Consider the following 17,336-nt stretch of genomic DNA (forward strand, 5'->3'; position numbering starts at 1 on the left):
TACCTATAGGGAAACCTCCAGTGTTTCCATAGGTATAATTGACATATTTTCAGAAAAGTTGGGCCCCTGGGGTTCACTAGAATTCCACTCACTCTATGACTGTAAAATGCTGTGTCATTTATGCCATGTAGGGCCTCGGCCTGAGAACGATTCAAGATGGGACCGAAACATCGCTACTTGGAATAAAAGAAAATTTGCTATTGGAACCAGTAGAGTCCTGCCATTTTTAATTCTTATATGCACATTGAAAGTAGTCGCCTTCCTTAGGATTTGCAAAATCCAAAATAGTAAATATATATAAATATATAAAACTTAACCTTTAATTGAAAAACATGTCCATAAAATACAGCAATACCAAATTCACAGCATGATTAGACGATAGACTGACCTACATGTTGTCCAAAATGGCATAAAAAAAAAAAAAAGCGTGGCCCAGGCAGGAGAAGGTAGGGATCTGAGCGGCAAGAGCAGTGCTCCAAGGTTCGGAAAGTCTGCCTCAAGTGCACCAACTGGCTCATTTACATAAGACTTGCATAAGGTTTTTTTTTTCTCTAAATCTACAAAGGTGGCATACATAACAGAGGTATATTGTTTATCAGTGTTTGTGCTCTGTAACATGGTGGTGGCAGTTGTGTATGCTTGGGGGAGGTAGCTGGCTCCTTTAAGTAGTTCGTACTAATCTTTCTATATCCTGAAAAGCCATCTTGTTAAAACTAGTGGACAGCTGCATCTATTTGGATCACTATTCCATGCACAATGGCTGCTCAGAAGTATGTGAGTTATTTCCCCCTTATTTATGGCACAGGAACTGCTGTATTATCCGAGACAGATGCAGCTGGGAAATAAGAGTACTGATGACAGGAGATAGCACAAGTACATATGGAACTAGCACAAAGTGCTGCAGCGCTACAACTGTTATTTGTCCAGTAATGACATGGTTAACATTTTCCTGTGGTTCAGTGCTCTATGGTATTTGTTCACATATGCCAAATGTGAAGCAGCACAAAGATTTCTCATCTGTAAGAAAATGCCCTTAAAGTGGACAGTTCATGTTCTCTGAGCTCAATGGCGTTATATACTGCTAGAAAGCCGAGAGTGAACTGAATTCAGCATACTGTCAACTTTGATAATATGCCCCATCCGCCCTGTTTCAGAGATATCAATACTGTCAGTTTTGGCACTGATATTCCTACACCCTGGTCCTGGGACATATACCACATATACCAAAAGCCATTCCTCTTAATTTTCCAGCGCCGGCATTTTCGCCTGCAGTCAGCCGTGACCAGATACTAATGCAGAGCAACAGCATTCCAGTGCGACTCCCAGATGAATGGGCCTAACCAACAGAGAGTCTCAAGCCGTGGCTGGATTGGTCACAGAATCTGCCTCAAGATCAAGCAGGATGCTTCTTTTTTTCTGTGTCCTGCTGTGATCTCTGCATCCCTTAGCTTCCATTCACAGAGAGTTTTTTGGCACTGATTTTAACGCAGAATCCGGATTAGAATCCATCTGGAAAATAGCCTCCCATTCACATCAATGGGTTCCTTTTTCAGGGAGCAGCTGTAGTCAATACTAGGGTGTGATATTTGGCGGGTGTCACTGAAAGTATTGTGGCCCCCAAGAGCAAGAAGTGTTTGGTAAAAAAAATAAATTCATCAATACAAATAGCAGAACAAGAAGCCAACAGCTCCTCTGCTCTTATGCTAACCAAGTAGGGTAGAATAAAATTTAGCAGTACCTCCACTGGAACCCCTATACGGATTATAAAGGAGATTTGACGCAATAGCAACACCACATCACTTCCTGTCAGATCACAGATACAAATGAATCATTATTGCTATGCTTGAATTATTACTATTGTAGTTGTAGTATTACTATTGTAGTTAATCCTTCCAGTTAGGGTCCATTCACACGGAGGAAAATGGCGCCAAATTTAATGTGGAATTTCAGCGCTGAAAAATAAGCTTCCCATTGACTTCAATGGGTTCCTATTTCTGCAAGCAAAAGTCAATGGGAGGCTTTTTTTTCAGCGCTGAAATTCCACACCAAATTCAGCACCATTTTCCTCCGTGTGAATGGACCCTTAGAGGAGTAGTACAATGTATTATAAAAATTGTGGTCCTCGCCACCCTAGAAGCAATGACATCCTGCTTGTCATCAAGCGACTGCTGTATTATTGGCCTCAACAGCGATGTGTGAACAAACATGTGGGTCATGTTCTGTGTTTTCTATCTATCATTGTTGTAACTAGTACTGACCGTAGTGGTCATGTGATGACAAACAGGATGTCAACACTTCCGGTCTGGCAACAACGGGAAACAGCGGTGACCAGTCAACTGGTGCTGGAATAAAACATATATAAAGGGTAATCCAATGGAGAACAGTAAAAAATATCATTTGTGGATTTGTCGCTTTTTAATTCCAGGTTATATTCCAGGTGGTTGTAGCAGTAAATGTAAAGTCTGTAATTTATTGTCTTCATAATGACCTATATTTTGGGTTTGTTACTGCGGAGGTGTGGAACTACTACATGTGGTTAATAGTCCTTGGAGGAGTGATGGATGAGATCAGGGGAGATTGTGAAATCAGTTTGGTACATTAAGTTTCAGGGTAAGGCAGGTAGAGTTATTGTCATAGCTAAAGAACTGCAAATGTGTTGGCCAAATGGTTGAGAAACTGCATGGTACAAAACACAATCGCTTTCTGTTTGCATCCAATCCTGATGAAGGTCAGATGGGTCCACCAGACTAGCACATGACCCCGTGCTGAGCCCTGTTTCTTCATAGTTTCTGAAGAAGGCAAACTGATTTAGAGCCCATAAGAGGACTAAAAGGGTTAAACACACTAAATCTAATATATCGGCTAAAGTGATATTTCCTCTGTGGTTTTGCTTTAGTTTGAGAACCCAGGAGAGGAATAATGGCAGTAAGTATCCAGAATACTGGAATATAGGTTATTCTCAGTATATTTAGAATGTTTACCCTTTGAACTGAATGGAAAACCAGAATTGTTAGCTTGTTATTGGCTTTAGCATTTCTGCAAGAACATTTTATTGTGTAAACTGATGCATGACTGAATATGGCCACACACAGAGAATAGACTATGTATACAAATGTGGTAGTAAGGAATAGCTCAAATAATGGTAATGCAACCTACACCTGTGTCCAGGGCCCACACACCGAGCAGCTGGGCGCACACTATGCCACAATATTACATCCAATGTAGTCCTTACATCTGACCCTGTGTCCACATACCTTGTTGTAGAGAAATGATACCACCATGAACATAAAGTACTGGGTACCATGTGCCCACTTGAAATGAACGGAAACCATAAAAGGATTTGGAATAGTTATGTCTGTCATTTTTACTTTATGGTTGGAGTGCCTTTCCTTTGTGTAAGAATGGGTACAAATTTGCAAACATAGAGTCCAAAATCTTACCAGAAGAGTGGAATCTGCTTTAGATGCAAAGAAAGGACACACTAATACCTATAAATTTGGAATAGGATGGTGTGGGTGTCCAGTAATATTGTCTATATAGCATTCATGTGAGTGACCTCTAGTGGCTATTCCCATAGATCTTCTATTCCAGAGAAGAGTAGAAACAATTGGAACAGCCAAGTAATAATGTTGCATTCAGTTGCAAGGGTTGATATAGTGAGGCGCTGTGTGGCCAGCACTGTTATGGAGGAACACTGTGCTGCCACTGTTATTAGGGGTATTGTCTGGCCAGCACTGTTATAGAATGGTGAGGTGCTTCTCCAATAACAAACCATGGATCAACTCTGAGATTAAAGCTCTTCTCAAGGAGAAAAGGAGAGTCTTTAGATCTGGTGACAAAAATTGCCTGGGGGAGGTGCAAAAACAGTTGAGAGGATGGCTGATCAGAGAGGGGAAGGCCAACTATAGGCGGGAGATGACACTACAGATGGGACAAGGAAGGGTCATCAAAGTGTGGAATAGCCTTAAGGCAATATCTGCCACAAACAAGGCAGGTCTCCAAATAGAAAGTGGCAGGAAGTGGCTTAACGAGCTGAATGTGTTCTTCAACAGATTTTACTTCACCACAACTAGGCCCTCACCAGCATGTCAGTCAACCCCCCTCCCCTCACACACCAAGACCCCACCCCCATCGACTTGCAGTCAATTGCCTTCTGGCTATCTGATCCTCACTGAGTCTCAAGTGTGTAGGGAAATCAAGAGGATTAAAGCAGACAAGGCTGGAGGACCCGATGGGATAAGCGCAAGAGTTCTTAAAATGTGTGGAGACTCGAGATGAGCGAGTACTGTTCGGATCAGCCGATCTGAACAGCACGCTCCATAGAAATGAATGGATGCACCTGGTACTTCCGCTTTGATGGCGGCCGGCCGCTTAACCCCCCGCGTGCCGGCTACGTCCATTCATTTCTACGCGAGCGTGCTGTTCGGATCGGCTGATCCCAACAGTACTCGCTCATCTCTAGTGGAGACCAGTAACTGCTGTAGGCGCTACTGTGAGGAAGGGCATTCCTGACTGACTGTCAGAAACGCCGTCTGACGGTAAAGAACTACATTTTCGTCACCGATAGCTATTCACCCGGGGCACAGAACATGAAAGCCGATATTGCGCTGAATTCAGCACACTGTTGGCTTTCTAGCGGTGTATAAAACCGCATGTGCCCCAAATGGTGGATGGTCCTCTTTAAAGGATTATCTTATCTTATAGAGGAACACTGTGCAGTCACTGTTATTAGGGTATTGTCTGTCCATCACTGTTGTAGAGAAACACTTAGCTGTCACTGTTACTAGGGGCACTAGGGGTGTTTGTTCTCTCTCTGAACCCCAGAGTCTTGCACTGCCTTCTTGTGCTTTGCACTATATATAACACAGTGCATATGATTTACCCAGACTATGCTTTAAAGAACTATGTGTATATATATATATATATATATATATATATATATATATATATATATATATGGTTTGGCAGTCAAGTCAGAAGGAGACAAGGTGTCCTACATGCCTAGAATGTCTCACTAGGAAAACGTCAGCATAATAAACAGAGCCATGCAGACTTACACAAGAAGATCATATCAGGAATGTAGCATTGGTACAATGTGACAGGAAGCAACAAGCACAATAGATTCATTTCGCAATACGTTTGGAACAGTCTAGGAGACCAAAGAAGTGAGGGAAAGGGCCTGAAAACAAAATAAATTGTGGTACTTGGAGCTGAAAAAGAATGTGAACTCCTGAACTGGACTAAGAATAGATTCACACTGCAGATGGAGACTACATTCATCTTATTGGTCGAGGAATGTTCCTGACATATCTATTTTATGTGCCTGTGACATCACAGATCTCTTCTTGAGGCCTGCTGTAGCCGCTGATTGGCCTCAAAGGTCACATGACCGCGGAGGCCAATCATTGGCCTCTGCGGAAGAGATCCGTGACGTCACAGATGTCAAGCAGTTTCACTTTGAGAGGACACCGAATCAGCAGACCGGACCGCACTTAGAGGACACCGTAGCATTGGGGACAGGAGAGTGTGATTTTTTTTTCCCGCCTCTCCCCAGCCTATATAAAATGTATCATTTTTTCTGCACAGCCTCTTTAATCAACATACACTAGAAGTCTATGGAATGGTGAAAGGGAAGGAGGAGTGTCACTGCTGGAGATAGAGAGATGGCAGATAGATAAGGGGCCCCTCTGCACTGTACAGAGACAGTTTTCTGTCCTACAATAATGCTGGAAGATCAGGTGAGTTATTATCCAGATCTGTTGTAAGAGAAGTGACTTATTACATGCTTCAGATGACCTCATGTTTCTCTCTGCCTTGTGTCTCCCTCTTCCTCCTTCATTTCTTGACTTCATTGTAAATTGATCTGTCTGTGTACATACTTCTTGTGTATGGATAGGATCACTCTGAATACAGATGTGACAACAGGAGAGAAGATAGTGACATTTTTCCTTAGCAAAGCGCTCTACAAAGTTTGTTACCATCACCTGAACTACTGATTTATGAAATAAAAACTTAAAGGGGTTGTCCCATAACAAGGATCCTATCTATGCTGTTAGTTTATGTGGATTTAAGACTTTTCTAAATACATTGCTTTATCAAAATTGCTTTTTTGACCGCTATCTTAATTTATTCACTTCATTGTTTACATGCATTTCTATGACCAGGGGCCTAGTCCCTCAGTGACTTAGCTGCCTGCTCTCAGGAGGGGGGGGGGGGGGGGGAGGGAGGGAGGGGTTGGGTGCTCGGCAGCAGCTCTGAGCTGTGTATGTCTGACAAGTAACGGAGCTTCTTAGATAGGGAAGGGGGGAGGTGAGAGCTCTGGGATTACTGTGCTGTCTATGTTCAGCTCTTCCACTTATCAGTCGGTTTAATTGAATTTGGTTGATAAGGGCTGAGATAGGGAGTCCAGTACCTCTGTATGTATTACAAACTGACTCAAATCCAGCTCTGCTACATCAGCTTCATACTGTGGTAATTCATTTACAACCAATCTCTCATTACTGACTGCAAACATAGCAGATAGCAGAGCAATTGAAACCCCGCCCACTAATGTTGTGAGAAAACCAGGAAGTGAAGAGAGCACAGAGCCTGCAGGTTGGTGAACAAGAGTTATGGGAATATCCCTTTAAAGGGGTTGTCCAGGAATTTCAGTACTAAGTCAGGAGGCCGGGGAAGGTGAAACATAAAAACTCAACATACTCACCTGTCCCGTCCCTGTCCAGTCCAGTGTACTCCGGTGCCTGTGCTGGCGGAAGTCCTCCTCGCACTTGACCATTGAGGCCAATCAGCGGCATCAGCGGTAACAGGAAAGGAACCAGTGACGTATGTGAATGACGTCCGGACAGCATTGGTGAATACCGGATCACCGGGGACAGGCGACTGGGATTTTTTTTTTAATGTTTCACCTTCCCTGGCCCCTGGCTCAGTACCTTTACAACCCCTGTAACTCTGCACTGATTTCAATGGGATTTTTAATGGCAAATGCAAACAAGGAAATTTTGTTCATAGTATTCATGGACATGATTATTTTAATGACAGTCATCTGGAGGCCATTACTGATATTTTACTGAACTGAGAAGTGCATTGAAAATCATTATTCAGGTAAATTCAGAATCAGTTGTATTAAGACTATCTACTTAAATGATTACATCTATTCTCACTTTTAATCTTTATATCATTTTTATGTGATTAAAATAGCATTTTCATTATGGATAGTTTAGTCATATCTGACCCTCCAGCTCCCCCATGTGCTCTAGGATACAAGCCACTGAAAAAACTTTAATATTAGACATACTTATGTATTTTAACCTACAAAAATTCCAGTATCTAGCTGCTAGGCAGATGTCCTTCACTGCCTGTAAGCACATTGCTGTGGGGAAACTACATGATGTTTCGTGGAAGAAAAAAAGTCTTATAATTATTAGAGATGAGCGAACACTAAAATGTTCGAGGTTCGAAATTCGATTCGAACAGCCGCTCACTGTTCGAGTGTTCGAATAGGTTTCGAACCCCATTATAGTCTATGGGGAACATAAACTCGTTAAGGGGGAAACCCAAATTCGTGTCTGGAGGGTCACCAAGTCCACTATGACACCCCAGGAAATGATACCAACACCCTGGAATGACACTGGGACAGCAGGGGAAGCATGTCTGGGGGCATAAAAGTCACTTTATTTCATGGAAATCCCTGTCAGTTTGCGATTTTCGCAAGCTAACTTTTCCCCATAGAAATGCATTGGCCAGTGCTGATTGGCCAGAGTACGGAACTCGACCAATCAGCGCTGGCTCTGCTGGAGGAGGCGGAGTCTAAGATCGCTCCACACCAGTCTCCATTCAGGTCCGACCTTAGACTCCGCCTCCTCCGGCAGAGCCAGCGCTGATTGGCCGAAGGCTGGCCAATGCATTCCTATGCGAATGCAGAGACTTAGCAGTGCTGAGTCAGTTTTGCTCAACTACACATCTGATGCACACTCGGCACTGCTACATCAGATGTAGCAATCTGATGTAGCAGAGCCGAGGGTGCACTAGAACCCCTGTGCAAACTCAGTTCACACTAATAGAATGCATTGGCCAGCGCTGATTGGCCAATGCATTCTATTAGCCCGATGAAGTAGAGCTGAATGTGTGTGTTAAGCACACACATTCAGCACTGCTTCATCACGCCAATACAATGCATTAGCCAGTGCTGATTGGCCAGAGTACGGAATTCGGCCAATCAGCGCTGGCTTTGCTGGAGGAGGCGGAGTCTAAGGTCGGACCTGAATGGAGACTGGTGTGGAGCGATCTTAGACTCCGCCTCCTCCAGCAGAGCCAGCGCTGATTGGCCGAATTCCGTACTCTGGCCAATCAGCGCTGGCCAATGCATTCTATTAGCCCGATGAAGTAGAGCTGAATGTGTGTGCTTAGCACACACATTCAGCACTGCTTCATCACGCCAATACAATGCATTAGCCAGTGCTGATTGGCCAGAGTACGGAATTCGGCCAATCAGCGCTGGCTCTGCTGGAGGAGGCGGAGTCTAAGGTCGGACCTGAATGGAGACTGGTGTGGAGCGATCTTAGACTCCGCCTCCTCCAGCAGAGCCAGCGCTGATTGGCCGAATTCCGTACTCTGGCCAATCAGCGCTGGCCAATGCATTCTATTAGCCCGATGAAGTAGAGCTGAATGTGTGTGCTAAGCACACACATTCAGCACTGCTTCATCACGCCAATACAATGCATTAGCCAGTGCTGATTGGCCAGAGTACGGAATTCGGCCAATCAGCGCTGGCTCTGCTGGAGGAGGCGGAGTCTAAGGTCGGACCTGAATGGAGACTGGTGTGGAGCGATCTTAGACTCCGCCTCCTCCAGCAGAGCCAGCGCTGATTGGCCGAATTCCGTACTCTGGCCAATCAGCGCTGGCCAATGCATTCTATTAGCCCGATGAAGTAGAGCTGAATGTGTGTGCTAAGCACACACATTCAGCACTGCTTCATCACGCCAATACAATGCATTAGCCAGTGCTGATTGGCCAGAGTACGGAATTCGGCCAATCAGCGCTGGCTCTGCTGGAGGAGGCGGAGTCTAAGGTCGGACCTGAATGGAGACTGGTGTGGAGCGATCTTAGACTCCGCCTCCTCCAGCAGAGCCAGCGCTGATTGGCCGAATTCCGTACTCTGGCCAATCAGCGCTGGCCAATGCATTCTATTAGCCCGATGAAGTAGAGCTGAATGTGTGTGCTTAGCACACACATTCAGCTCTACTTCATCGGGCTAATAGAATGCATTGGCCAATCAGCGCTGGCCAATGCATTCTATTAGCTTGATGAAGAAGAGTGTGCACAAGGGTTCAAGCGCACCCTCGGCTCTGATGTAGCAGAGCCGAGGGTGCACAAGGGTTCAAGTGCACCCTCGGCTCTCCTACATCAGAGCCGAGGGTGCGCTTGAACCCTTGTGCAGCCTCAGCTCTGCTACATCAGAGCCGAGGGTGCGCTTGAACCCTTGTGCACACTCTGCTTCATCAAGCTAATAGAATGCATTGGCCAGCACTGATTGGCCAGAGTACGGAATTCGGCCAATCAGCGCTGGCCAATGCATCCCTATGGGAAAAAGTTTATCTCACAAAAATCACAATTACACACCCGATAGAGCCCCAAAAAGTTATTTTTAATAACATTCCCCCCTAAATAAAGGTTATCCCTAGCTATCCCTGCCTGTACAGCTATCCCTGTCTCATAGTCACAAAGTTCACATTCTCATATGACCCGGATTTGAAATCCACTATTCGTCTAAAATGGAGGTCACCTGATTTCGGCAGCCAATGACTTTTTCCAATTTTTTTCAATGCCCCCAGTGTCGTAGTTCCTGTCCCACCTCCCCTGCGCTGTTATTGGTGCAAAAAAGGCGCCAGGGAAGGTGGGAGGGGAATCGAATTTTGGCGCACTTTACCACGCGGTGTTCGATTCGATTCGAACATGGCGAACACCCTGATATCCGATCGAACATGTGTTCGATAGAACACTGTTCGCTCATCTCTAATAATTATCAATATAGCTCATGGGTGTATATGCAATATATACAGAACAAATAATACATGTGCTTATTTGTTGTAAGGCTTCCTGTATCACCGATTCAGTGGTATTACTGACAGGGCATCTCCAAGTAAGTTCTAAGAACCTTCAGAAATTTTTCTATCCAGTCCAGGCAATGCTCTGTGAGCTAAACATCCTGGACTGCAGATTGACATACCATTACAAACTGCCTGAGAGTTTGCACAGCTGCCTCTGAAAATTGTGAGAAACTGAATCACAAAGGGAGAATTTATTTTTAGGGGTTTTTTTTGCCACAAAATAATCACTTGTGACACAAGTGGCAAATGGCCACCATCCAGGCAACATTCATCATCATTTACAGCACGAAAGTGGCGCAAATGACAGCAAGAGCTAAGCAAGCAAGGAACAGGCATAGAATTTGACCTAGGCATAAATACAGTGCCTCCTCTGCTGGTGCAGGAGACATAAAGACCGGCATGCAATACACCAGTCTGTATAAGTCTCTCTCACAGTTTAAATAGGGAATTGTTTATGATGCTTTCTCAGTTTTTTTTTGGTGTAAAGTAGTCACAAATCAGCAGTTTGCAAGTATTTAATGTCAATTGCGGCTTAAATAGTTGCAATTGTCAGTAAGGAGTACTTTTTCCTAGGTGCAAGTTCACCAGGTAGAATGCTCTTAGGGGACATAAAGACTGGCGACAATATGCCAGTTTTTATGAATCCTCCCCAAAGTATATTAGACAATTGTATAAATTTACAAATAGACTTCAGATAAAACAAGGTTGGTCTTTTTTCTTTTTTTTTTCAAGGGGGGAAAGGGACTCCTTTGGCACTGGTCAGAGGTTTCTATTACTGCAAATCTAACCTGACATTCTAGGCATAGTGCCATGGGAGTTGGAGAATAATTCCCATCCCATGTATGAGACTGTGATAGCACTGGGCAGTACTGTCAGTGACTGCCTGCTTCACCCCAAGTGTGAGACGGAGCGCTATCGGAGATCCTTCTTCCCAACCATGGCCAGGCTGTATAATCAACATCAGGCTAATCGGAGATCACTCTGCACAGAGAACTAAATGATCCTGAAGTCTTTCTTTTCTTTTTAGTTGCTATGACTCCTAGTATCTTTTCTATCTATGAGCTTGTATGTGTTCTTTTCTTGTAATATTACTGTATTATCCATGCTGTTGTAACACACTGAATTTCCCCATGGCATGGTGGGATTATTAAAAGATTATCTTATCTTATTTTATAATAACATTTCAATCTTACTTATGCTAGGTTTACTCTAGAGCTAGGCAGTCTGCTGGGGTACCCAAATGACAGAGAGCTGGACCACTTAAACAGCGGTTACACATGGGGTCCGCTGTGTGTCTGCCAGCTGTGTGCCGTAAAGCGGCAGAGAAAAAAGTCCTCAGTGCAGGACTTTTCTCTCTGCAGATTTTTGACAGTTTCTGGGTGTTGGAGTCTCCAACAGAACTTAGCCTTGGAATGTTGTATCCCATTGTTTAGCTCTGCCATTCTGAATACCATTGTTGATGAAACAATACAATCTTCCCTTTGTATCTAAGATATCAGGACAGTTTGACAGTATTTTCTCTTTCATTGCTTGCTTTTCATTTTGCCCATGAGTTTTCCATCTGAGGTTGAAATAAACCCATCTCTACCTTCCTGGGGTGGTTGGGGGTTACAGAAGCGGCTGAACTGACTGTTCTACGCTGTTTCTGTTAATCCCATAATTGTAAAGAGTAATCACAGAAACTCCTTAAGTGTGCTGTGCTATTGTGTTACTGTAACTCCTATTTAGTTCTATGGGAGTTACAAAAACAGCATAGAACAGCCATATTCAACCTAGTGGTCGGGAATCAGTCACGATTACTCAGAAAGAGAATACACCTCTAACCACAGAGGTAAATGCAGTCGACCCTATTACAATAAAACAAGCCAATATTTTCTAATAGGTATGGAAGGAAGGATCAGACAGCTTACTCTTTTCTCTTTATTGAAAACACATGCACACTCAGTCAAGCCAAGCTTTCACGTGTTTGGGGGATCTTGGGCAAATAGCTATTGGCTAAATAAGTTGGCTGACAGCTATTGAAAGTATATGAACAACCTTACAATCAAAACTATAGGAGAAGTAGTCAGGTGTTAGTGATTAGAGATGAACGAGTAGTAATCGATCGAATACCTCACCGCCATAGGAATGCGTGTAAGCGGCCGAACACCAAGGGGTTAAGCACATTGAATATTTGATGCGTGTTCGTGTAAGTTCGGCCACTTACACGCATTCCTATGGCGGCGAGGTATTTGATTGAATACTACTCGCTCATCTCTATTAGTGATACATCTTTGGTCTGTATATTGTATGTATTCATACATCCTCACACATTCACGTGGAAATCTATGATTTTATTCTGACCTTTTCCTTGGCTTAGATGGATTGAGTATTACCGGCACACACAGAAGGTTAAAGTCTACTGGCACCATGTATTTATAGAGGACCTTTCGCCACCTCCACCAAGTCAAACTTTGTGCATCCTTCAATAGCTGCCACTCCTCCGATACTGGCAGAGTTGGAATTTTTTCTCTAGCCCTGACCATATCTGAATTATAGGTACTGTCAGTTTCAGCGCATAATATGCTAATTCAACTTTTTACTGTCAGGGCGGTCCTGGGCTGGATCAAACAGTCTGGGACCGCCCACCTGACAGAAGAGAGTATAATTACCTATTGGATGCTAAAATTAACAGAAATGAATGCTCAGCAAGAGTAGGGGCTAGAGGAATAATCCCAACTGCACTGGAGTCGGTGAAGCAGCAACTTATTGAAGAATGCAAAGAGTTGAAGTTAGCAGTGCCGCACCTCCTATGAGGCGACCGCTTCAGGCGGCGCTATGCCAGGGCCCCGGGGAGGGCAGCATTTTTGCTTACCTAAGCCAGTCCAGGACAAGCTGTCCTGGACTGGCTTAGCGTCACCGAGCGGTGGATTGGGGAGGCCGCTGGAGTAGCACTGCTCCAGAGGCCTCCCCTCACGCTCAGGCAGAGAGCAGGTCCTCTCCGTGCCTGCTCTCTGCCTGCGAACGGCGCCCCGCCACGCCCCCTTCACTCCGCCCCGCCACCCTTCGCTCCGCTCCACCCCCTCCGCTTACTGTCGTCTGTCTCAGGCAGCGAAACAGGCAGGTTCACCCCTGGAAGTTAGTGTTGGTCCGATCATAAGTTCATCACTAGCAATTCTGCTGCTGTGACCCCCAGTGATCCCAGCGCTGTTGGCCGATCCTGCAAGAATCCCTGTTTGACCAGCATTTACCTTTAAGTAAAGCCTAGATGTCTGATAGCAACTGACAAATGCCACCTCCAAGAGTGCCCCTGGCCAGTCACATAATGACTTTTATTTAATGGGCTATATATATTGTGTCTCTTCTTGTAATCCAGCCATTAGACAACAAAGTAAAGTGGGTGATAAGGTTAGAAAAGTTCTTTTTTTCTTTGCATTTGGACAGTGCTCATATTATGTCCTTCAGGGATGAAAGATAGGCTTTCAGGCTGCTGTAAATTGAGGTTTAATGTTTCATGTCAGCTCTTCTCACCTGAGGCCATAGTCTTCTGGAATTCTGGAGACTAATTCCATTGTTTACTGCTCACATAAGGTTGGCTGCTGATGACAGCAAAGCCTGTTCTGCTGTTTGTCTATTTGGCAATATGCAGTTAGGTGTCATCGGGTGCTGAGTCACTGTCTCTGAATGTCTGATGTGTAATCCTTGTCAGAAGAGCTTCAAAGCTTCTATGGCTGCCTGCTCTAGATTGCAATAATACAAACTATCTGGGGAGATTTATCAAGACTGAAGGTTCCAATGCCAGTCTTCATCTGCCCTGCACCTAATGTATTAAGAAGATCATACCTCTTAATAAGTTCAGTGAATCTCCTGTCCTGAATCATCACAACTAAGATTTTGCAATTAATTGGGTTTGTATTATTTACTCTTGTGCACACTGCATTTTTCCCCATTCTCATAGCGCCTACTACAGGCTGAGCCATGGACTTTGCTGCAGGTACTGAAGGTTTAAAATTTCTATTCCCTTTTTCTGTAATGGGTTCCATGTGCTTGCCGCCAGATCACCGCAGGGATCGTACGGACAGGAAAGTAGTTCACAATCTACTTTCCTGTCTGCATGATTCATGTGGGCAGTGCACGGCAAGCACACAGACCCCATTATAGTCTATGGGGTCTGGGTGCTTTTACAGCACAGCGTTTGCAATTGCGTTTGTATTCCGTTTGGGTTGTCTCAATGCGGGCTCTCCCCGGACGGAATCCAAATGCAGATGTGAATAAACCCTTAGACTCTGTGCACAGGATATGGCTTCAGGTGTTTGGGGCAAATGACAACCCCATTCTCTTCTCATCAGTCAGAGGTATTACACACAGCCTCTAAATAATACATCCTAAAAGTTACCATGTAATACACTTTACACCATTCACTTAACATCTCCATACTATGACCACATATAGTGACTGAATGATACCTACATCTTGTTACCAAATAATATTGTCACACAGCGACCAAACATTACTGCAGCACAGCTTATCACCATTTCAGCAATTTCTCGCCTATTCCCAACTGTTACACATATGTCCCACCTGCTGGTGTAGTAATAGGGACCTTTACATCTCTAGTTACCCACAAAAAAAATGTGTGCTTAACAGTTGGTTGCCTAGATGTCAATATATTCCCACCCAATAATGATTCCTCCCTTTCTGCAACACCAATAATAGTGCCCCCTTTTTGCCTACACTGTATTATTTCTCTCTCCCCCTTTGGTGCCCCACACACAATTAAAGTACCTTAAGGCTGGGGCCCCAGGGGCCGGAAACGCCGCTGGAAAAATCGCTGTGTTGTACAGTACTTGCAAAGTGGATGGGATACATGCAAATCCCATGCCCACTTTGCGGAAAAAATCGCAGCGTGTCCATTATAACCGTTCCGTTTTTGAAAGTCGCAGCATGTCAATTATATCTATGGAAACACCGGAGGCTTTCCCATAGATATAATTGTAGCAGAAAGTCTGCAGAGGAAAAACTCTGTGAACTTTCTGTTCAAAGCTCTGTGGGAAGAACCGCAATGCGTTCACGCCACGGTTGTTCCCACAGTGCTTTAACGCAGCGGTTCCAGCCCGTGTGGCTCCGGCCTAAAGTGTCCCAGAAAAAAAAGACTACCTAACCCCATTTCCATGGTGAACACAGCTGTTCAGATCACAGGCGTCTTCTGCCAGTATATAGTCATCGCTGTCAACTGCACAGCACAGGCACATCACAGGCCATAGTGCTAACCACTGAGCCACTTCTCTATTAGACCGTGTGGACAAGGAGGCCATTTGTCTGTTTACATCACTGGCAGCCCATCTTCGGTACAGGAATCATACAACATGAACATTAGTATGGACATAAGTTATAACTTTAGGATATTTTAGGGACCAACTTTTTTAAAAATGTGAGGATTAGAAAATGTTCTATGTTTCTGTTCACATGTTTAGCGCCATACTGTGAACTGGTTTTGATGGGACATGAGCTTAATGGAATTGACATTGAGGATGCCTTAGCCCTTATTGTGTACACGCCAGTATCATAACCTGACATTCTCATGCACAGACATACAAGACCAACTCTGAGCAATGCTAATCTTGTGGGCCTATCTATTTCTGTAGGAAACACTCTCATGGCTTCTTGTTACATCCAAACCACAAAACCGGCACTGTCTACAGTCTTTTAATGTATTCAACTCATGGTAAAACTTTTGTTGAATTTGGGAAATAAACTGGGAGTCTCAATGAGCTGAGTACACCTCCATCTGATAAAGTGGTATTTTTTGTGAAGATAATAGCACAAACACATATGTCATCGTTACCTACAGGATGTTGCCCCTACAGTCCATGGATCTAGAACTACGTATGTGACGTCTCTGTTGTATGTACTGACAAAAACAAAGACGTCTAGCTGGATATGTGCCAGCTTGTCATACCTGGGAAAACATGTCAAGCAAGGAACCAGATCAGCTAGGTAAGACTATGTTCACACTACATCTGCCCCAGGTATCAGACTTATATATTTAGATTAAAAGTATAGTAAGTATATGTAATATAATGTACAAATAACTTACTATGGAGCAAATGTTAGACAAGTGGACAAAATTAAATTGGGAAGAATATCCAATATCACAGTGTGTACAATTGCGTAGGATTTTTATTTTGACTACACCTAGCGCTGTCATATATAAGATAAGGCATAAGACAATTTGAGGGAAGGTGTTTTGGGGACAATTTGGGAGAAAGTTATGACCGGCTGTCTAACAACCTACAAAAGCCGCACTGCATTCATATTATTTTCTGATGGCATTATGAAGAATAACATAGAGATGGTGGTGGAAAAGAATAAATATTTTACTAAGATACATTCTTTGTTATCCTTCCTTTAATATTATTGTATACGACACTTTTCACTGTTATAATTGGAAATACCTTTGTGTCCTGAATTATACCACACAAATACAGAATTATAGACATTGTAGTTAACATTCATGTATGTGGTACAGCGTGTATCAGAACAGACAAGTAAGGAGGCAGGGTTGTCAGGAAGACCTTAGACTGGGACACAATGATCTACAATTACGTTATTACGGAATTCTACCTCGTGCTCACTGCAGTAAACATGACGCTATTTTACCACCAGAGGGAGGCAGAGCTGGGCTTTACTGTCTAAAATCTGTCCTGTAAAGCTGAAGAGTGGAACAGATTGAAAATGAGCATGTAGAAAATCAAGACTGGAAGTCTGAAAGATTGTACGCCAGAAGTTTAAGCTCCAATACCCGCATTATTGATTGTGTTTAGTTTGTTGTTTTATTTTATTTTGTACAAAGCACAAAAAAATGTAAAATAATGAGAAAAACATAAACACAGCTCAATATTTAACACAGCAGGATATGTTCAGTTGTCTAAAAAAACAACTAAAAAACAGCAAATAAACAAATGCTATAGCCTAACAAACTACTCCCTGTTCACCTTCTAGCTCACACTGCCCTCCTCCTGACAGCCTAACTAACAGCATTGATTGCTTGGGAATGGTGTGGGCTAGAGAAAAAAATCCAACTGTCCCAGAATTGCTATTAATTTATGCAAAGATCTGGACTTGTCAGAGATGGTGAAAGGTCTTCCTTAAACTATAAAAAATAAATTTTTTACATTGGCATATTCTGACATCTGTAAGTTTTTATACTTCCATCTAAGAATCTGTGTAAGGACTTTTTTTTCTGCAGGA

Source organism: Leptodactylus fuscus, chromosome 4 (genome assembly GCF_031893055.1).
Source record: "Leptodactylus fuscus isolate aLepFus1 chromosome 4, aLepFus1.hap2, whole genome shotgun sequence".
Taxonomy (NCBI): domain Eukaryota; kingdom Metazoa; phylum Chordata; class Amphibia; order Anura; family Leptodactylidae; genus Leptodactylus; species Leptodactylus fuscus.